General features: G+C 39.1%; 1 non-coding gene across 1 annotated transcript; it reads right to left on the bottom strand.

The window, feature by feature from the left end:
- Window positions 1-560: 560 nt before the first annotated feature.
- Window positions 561-668, bottom strand: LOC114075783. Its single transcript, XR_003576171.1, has one exon. It is a non-coding gene; the product is annotated as a small nucleolar RNA R71 (small nucleolar RNA).
- Between the last annotated feature and the right edge of the window lie 7,123 nt (window positions 669-7,791).

Below are 7,791 nucleotides of genomic sequence, written 5' to 3'. Positions count from 1 at the left end.
CATTGTTGCAGGTTGTTTAATACTCTAAACTGGACAACGATAATTGTTGTCACCTCTCTCAAAACCTGAAAGATTCGTACACATGAGGCGAAGACAAGATGAATATCTAATCCCTTTGGTCATTGGGGAATTACCATCGCCAGTCACTAAAATGGAGGAAAGAGAATAAGAACTTGAAACAATGGCAGCAAATCAGATGAGAGTTAGAGATGTGGAAATCCCATGCCACACCAATGTAACTTCGTGCATTCAGAAACCTGAAGTTGGTGGGAGGTTTGAACTGAAGCAGAGTATGGTGAAAATATTGCACATGAATGGGTAGTTTACTGGTCTTTCACATGAGGACCCTACGATTCACATTCAGAACTTTTTGGACATCATAGATACCTACAGTCCAACTGGAGTTAATAAAGATTATGGGAGGCTCACTCTATTCCCCTTTTCTCTACTTGGGGAAGCAAAAAAAATGGTTGAACTCAGAGCCTGCTAATTCAATCACCAGTTGGAATGATCTAGCACAGAACTTCCTCATTAGATTTTCTCCATCAGGAAAGACGACTAAGTTGAGGAGTGACATTTTAAGCTTCAGATAGAAGGGTTGGTGAAAACTTGTACGAAGCACGAGACAGGTTCAAATTGATGTTGATGAGCTTCCCTCATCATCATCAATCAAATAAAGTGTTAGTACATACCTTCATTGAAGGGTTAGAGCCTAACACTAAGATTTTGCTTGATTCAGCTGTTGGTGGAAAGGCCTTAGAGAAGACATATGCTGAATTATACACCTTGTTGAATCAGATTTCTCAGGGAAGTCCATAGTGGAATGGAAACAAACTGAAACCTATGGATCAGAAAACTATAGGTGTATTAGAGATTAACGCTATGACTGCTTTTACTGCACAAATTTCTGCCAAGCAAAATATGATGATTACACATTTCAGCAACATGGCATTGAGACAATAGACCTCTCAAGTTAATAAAGTTCAACAACCGCTGTCTTGGTGTTAGATCTGCTGAGGAAGAGATCACAGTGCAGAGATATGTGGTCCAAACCCATTTTTTGTGAAATTTATAGGAAATGCTCAGAGAAGAGGAGGCCAACAAAACTATGGGAATTCATACAACCCAAATTAGCAAAACTACCCGAATTTTCTTGGGGTTGAAATAAAAATCAAAGCCAAGGACATAACCAGTACAGGCCTCAGTATAACTCACAATGATACCAATCACATGTGAAGAGAGCAACCTAAACCGCAATCCGGGAATATGAGTGTAGAGGATATGTTAAAGAAATTATGGTGACCCTAATTATTTCTCTTGGTTCTGCTAGCCACTCAGAACCTAGAGAATAATTCGAGCAATTTGCTAGTGCCCAACATTCCCAACCACAAGGAGTGTTTCTTGGTAACAGTGACCCAAATCCTAAACAGGTACACGGTGTGAGTACTCGTAGTGGACTGCAATTAAAGGAGTTTGCTCCGAAGAAAAGCAGTACTGAAGAAGTAAGCAAAGAGAGTGAACAAAAAAGGGTAAACCCTAAAGATATGGAAGTAGTTGTACCCTCTGAAAAAGTTCAACCAATAGCGAGACCACCTCCTCCGTTTCCTCAAAAGATCAAGAAACAAAAAGGGGATAAATGTTTTGGAAAGTTTCTCTCTCTTTTGAAACAAGTTCATATTAACTTGACTTTAGTAGATGTGTTGCAGGGTATACCCAGGTTTGCAGAGTATGTAAAGCAGATTGTGGAGAATAAAAGAAGGCTAACAGAATATGAGACATTTGCACTTACTGAAGTGTGCAGCTCCAGGATCTAGAATAGGTTGCCCATTAAACTGCAAGATTTGAGCAACTTTACTGTGTAGATTACGATAGGTCAAAGTACACATGACCGGGGGTTGTGTGATTTGGGAGAAATCATGAACTTGATGCTATTTTGTTCTATAAAATGCTAGGGTTGGGTAGTCCTAAACTAACAAGCATAATTTTGCAGTTGGCGGATAGATCTGTAGCTAGACCTGAGGGGGTTGTTATAGATGTGCTAGTGCAAGTGGGATCTCTAATTTTCCCAATATACTTTGTAGTATTAAATTTTGAGCCTGATACCAAGGTCCCATTCATCTTAGGGAGATCTTTCTTAGCAGCTGGAAGGGCAATGATAGATGTGGCAGCACACTATGAGAGCTCATGATAAAGTAGAGGTTTTGATGTGTATAAATCCTTGAAAATTCCACCAGTATATGAGGATTTGCTTGCCATTACTCTGATACATCTTGAGGTAGATGCTAAGTACATAGCGGCCAAAGATCCTCTTGAGCGAGTATTGAGGGGTGATGACATTTATGGAGACGCTAAGGCACATGAAATCATGCAATTCTTAGATGTGTCACTGATTTTAACTGCTGGAGAACGATTGGAGCCATTAAATAAGGTGTTACGTCCTCCACCTAAGCCTTCCAGTGAAGAAGCCCCTAAGCTGGAGTTGAAAGAGTTGCCAATCCACCTCAAGTATGCATTTTTGGATAAAGATAAAACATTACCAATTATTTTGTCTGGAGCATTATCTGAAGAACATGTGGAAGCGACATTATTGATTCTCAAGAGAAAGAAAAGAGGTTTGGATGGAAAATGTCAGAAATCCATTTTATTAGCCCACCTCTGTGTATGCACAGAATATACATGGAGGAAGGGTACAAGAAGAGTGCACAACGTCAACGGAGACTGAATGCTTTGATGAAGGATGTGGTAAGAAAACAAGTGATCAAATGGTTAGATGCAAGGATAATATACCTGATATCCAATAGTAAATTGGTAAATCCAGTGCAGTGTGTGCCCAAAAAGGGTAGAATGACAGTGGTGACAAATGATCAGAATGAGTTGATCCCCACAAGAATAATGACTGGGTGAAGGATATGTATGGACTACAGGAAACTTAATGAAGGCACCACAAAGGACCATTATCTTGTAACCTTCATTGATCAAATGTTTGATAGGTTGACTGTCCAAGAGTGTTATTGCTTTCTTGATGGGTATTCAGTTTATGATCAGATTCTCATTGCACTTAAGGATCAAGAGAAGACGACATTTACATGTCCATATGGAACATATGCGTTTTAACGCATGCCATTTGGTTTATGCAATAACCTAAATAGTTTTTAGAGATGCATGATGAAAATTTTCCATGATTTAGTGAAAGATATCGTGGAAGTATTTATGGATGACTTCTCAGTATTTGGTGAGGTATGTTTAACTAACCTTGACAGAGTCCTTGTGAGGTGTGAGGAAACTAATCTGGTGCTGAACTAGGAGAAGTGCTACTTCTTTGTGAGAGAAGGAATTGTGTTGTGGCACAAGTTATCCAAGTGTGGGTTGGAGATAGATAAATCAAAAGAAAAATTAATTGAGAAGTTTCCACCCCCAATATCTGTGAAAAAAGTGCGAAGCTTTCTTGGTCATGTTGACTTCTACAAGAGGTTCATCAAGGACTTCTCTGAAACTGCAAGACCCATATGCAGTTATTTGGAGAAAGAGATGAATTTGTATTTGATGAGAAATTCTTCGAGGTATTTGAAATGTTAAAGCGGAACCTAATTGATGCTTTTGTCCTAATTACCCCAAATTGGGAGCTTCCATTTGTGCTGATGTGTAATGGCAGTGATATAGTTGTTTGAGAAGTGTTGGGGCAGAGAAAGAAGAAGGTGTTTCATTTCATACACTATGCGAGTAAAATACTAGATGCAGCCCAGGCGAACTATACTGTGAGTTAGAACGAGATGTTGGCTTTGGTTTATGCATTAGATATGTTCAGGTCTTATTTAGTGGGAAAAAGGTGATAGTCTACACTGATCATGCGACTATTAGGTATCTATTTAACAAAGAAGGATGCAAACCTAGGTTGATTAGGTGGATATTGTTACTTCAAGAGTTTGATATAGAAATAATAGATAGGAAGGGAACGGAGATCCAAATAGCCGATAATTTATCCCGATTAAAGGACTCATCGCAGGTGGTGAATGAATGTCAAATTCGTGAAGAATTCCTTGAGAATAGATTTTGGCACTGGACATTGCATAGATACCGTGGTACGCGGATGTCACGCCCCGAGCTACCCCTGAGACGTGGACACGAAACTTTGAACCATAAGGGATCCCAACTAACCGTGCTGGCATGCTCATAGGCATACTAAAGATAATAAATTGATGTGGAAGCTAAATCATAATTAAATTTGAAAAGATGGGGAATACCCATATTCTATAATTGAGATATTTGAAAAACTGATGAGTTTAATACAAATGAAATATTAACTCAATACTAAGCTGAATCTAACTATGTCTTAAATAAGCCTCTAAACTGGACTAGAAATACAGGGACAAGACCACAGCTAAATCTAGCAAAAACTGAAACTAAATGACTAAAGAATGAAATGACACTCATGACTGTTGTCCTCGAAGAATGAGGACTCACCACTAAATCTGCTGAACTGGAGATCGGAAATTGATCTATGCGTGAGCTGGATGACGAGAACCTGAACCTAAATCACGAGAAAATGTGGCGCACGTATACGTCAGTACTTGTAAGGTACTGAGCATGTAGGATAGAGTAAATCTGAAATAAAACATAATTGAATAAGCATAAAAGCAAGTATAATAATCTGACATGATAAACTGAATTCTGAGCTAACTGGATGTAATGACCAATTTATAACATGTCGAAATTGAATACTGATACACTGATAAATGGTCAATGTAGAGAGTCTGACTGAACTATGGGAGCTTCTAATAACCGATAATAAAACCACGTGAGCTAAATGTGGAGTTCGATGTATACGCCCCATCGAGAGGACCCAATATACCTTGCAAGAAGTATAAATGCATGCTGGCATGATCACTAAACTGATTGCCCATAGAGGGGACTTACAACCTACTTGGCTAGTAGTTCTGGGACTATTGGGTACAGTAAACCCTAGTCCAACTCGGTATTATGCTACTCCCAATGAAATCTGTAAATTTACTGATTATGTCTGAGTTTTTCTATAAATACTGGATAGCTCAAAACTGAACATGCAAATTGAGAATGCAACAATTAATCTAGTAATTATGCATTTATAACTATGGCATGTATATCTGAAGTGCCTGAAATATATAACCTACCATGTCTAATTCAAGAATTAAAGAAATACAAAGCTAGGGTTCTGAAATTCATGCGATAATTAGAATAATAACGTGATAATTTGATTTGGAACATATATTAAATAAATACATGAAGTTCTATCAAAGTTGTAGAAATCCTAGGTTTAATCATGATAATAGAATCAAGAATCTAACTGAAAATTAGGGACCCAATTGGTGAAAGGAACCCACTACTGAAATCCCACATACCTGGTGATGTAATACACGGAGAAACACTTGATTTTGGGGATGGAAGTGCTGGAAACTTGCTTCATTCTTGAATTAGAGTTCTTTAGCTTTTTCTCCTTTCTTGCTTTTCTAACTTTTGATTTAATAATGTGACTTAGATATGTTTTAATTATGTTTCTAGGCTTAAAATGACTAAGATATGATGATTTAGGGTCATAATGATGTAACTTAGGGTGTAAACGAAGTGCGAAAGGTCAAAAAGACCCCTGGGAAAGTTGTTGTCAGAACAAATGACGGCCAGGAATGACGGTCCGTCATCTGACCGACGCCCCGTTGTTGGGTCCGTCGACTGGGCCTGTTCGACAGGCCTTTACTAAAATAGTCATAACTGTTTACTCGGAGGTCAAATTTTAGCAAGGTTGGTGGATATGGAAAGATAATCCAAATATCTATCTGTGGGTAGGTCATGGTACACCTAATTCATTTTGTACTAAGAGTTATCGCAATTGTAAGTTGACCCAACTGCATTTCCCCTTAAATGTCTACAAATTTTCCACCTATGGACCGTGCTAATCATCCGTAGCTCTTATAAGAGAGTGGGTGAAAGGGAGTATTGATCGACGATCATGGACAATGGATCATCGTCTCACCTACGGACCATAAATCCGTCCGTCGTCCAAGACATAACCAATTTTTTTGGGCTGAAATTTTTGGGAGTTTCTGATCCCAATGACAGTTGTGCAGGACGGACAGTGGGTCAGGCTACGGTCCGTCGATGCCTCCATTTGTTGCACCTATAGATTTTTTTACTGAAAGCTTTTTTTGGTCTGTTTTGGCTACGGGGTGTAACATTAACTCCCCCTATGGAACATTCGTTCTCGAATGAAGACTAAACTAGTTGAAATAGAGAGAGAGAGTTGCAAACCCTACTACTAAACACTGAGAATTGAGTTTCTGAATGAAATAAGTTTTGAGTACATGCAATTACGCTGAAAATGCAAGTACAAACTAAGGGAACATAATTCTAAAACTGAATTTACTCATGATTTACTGGAAAACTGAAGAGGAACTATTACCTCCAGTTGGAGTTGAATCGGAAGGAAAGAGGTGAGGATACTTGGTTTTCATGGCTGCTTCTGCTTCCCAAGTAGCTCTCTTTACGGACTGACTCCTCCAAAAAACCTTGACTGAAGCGACTTCTTTGTTTCTCAACCTTCTGACCTGACGGTCAAGAATTTCAACAGGTACATCCTCATAAGAAAGACTATCTTTCACCGTCACACTCTCCAATGGAACTATAGAGGATAGATCACCCACACACTTCTTCAAGAGTGAGATATGGAAGACCGGATGCGCTGCTGCTAATTCTGCTGGCAGTTCTAACTAATATGCCACTTTGCCAACCCTTTTCAAGATCTTGTAATGGCCTACATATCTAGGACTGAGCTTCCCTTTCTTTCCAAACCTTATCACCCCTTTCATAGGTGAGACCTTCAGAAAAACCCAATCATCAACTTGGAACTCTAGTTCCTTTCTCCTTACATCTGCATAAGTTTTCTGATGACTTTGGGTTGTCTTAAGTCTATCTCTATGAGTTGCACTTTCTCCATAGCATAAAGGACTGAATTTGGCCCTATCAAAGCTGTTTCATCTACTTTAAACCAACGAATAGGAGATCTACATCTACGCCCATATAAAGCCTCATAAGGGGTCATATGAATGCTAGAATGGTAGCTATTGTTGTAGGCAAACTCAATAACAGGAAGATGATCATACCAACTACCCTTAAAATCAATCACACAAGCTCTTAACATATCCTATAAGGTCTGAATGGTACGCTCTGCCTGCCCATCCGTTTGTGGATGAAAGGTTGTACTAAGATTAACTTGAGTACCAAGACCTTTCTGAAATGATTTCAAGAAATAAGAGGTAAACTGAGAACCTCTATCTGAGATGATAGATAAAAGGAACCCCATGCAACCTCACAATCTCATTAATGTAAAGCCTTGCGTAGTGTTTTGCCGAATATGTAGTCTTGAGAGCCAAGAAGTGAGAAGACTTAGTCATCCTATCAACTATCACCCAAATTGAGTCATGTTGTCTGCGTGTACACGGTAATCCTATGATGAAGTCCATATTGATCACATCCCACTTCCAGGTAGGAATATCGATCTCTTGAGTCATACCCCCTGGTTTCTAATGTTTTACCTTGACTTGCCGGCAATTGTGGCACTTACTCACAAAGTCTGCTATATTCCTCTTCATTCCATTCCACCAATAGACTTCCCGCAGATCGTGGTACATCTTAGTGGAACCTGGATAAATAGAATGACTAGAGTTATGGGCTTCTGCAAGAATATGTTGTCTTAACTCACCCACATCAGGAACACACAATCTACCCCGGTAGTGAAGTACACCATCTCCCCCTTGGGAGAAA

The sequence above is a fragment of the Solanum pennellii genome, chromosome 1, assembly GCF_001406875.1.
Source record: "Solanum pennellii chromosome 1, SPENNV200".
NCBI classification, from domain to species: Eukaryota; Viridiplantae; Streptophyta; class Magnoliopsida; order Solanales; family Solanaceae; genus Solanum; species Solanum pennellii.
This window is presented reverse-complemented; position numbering and strand designations above follow the sequence as displayed.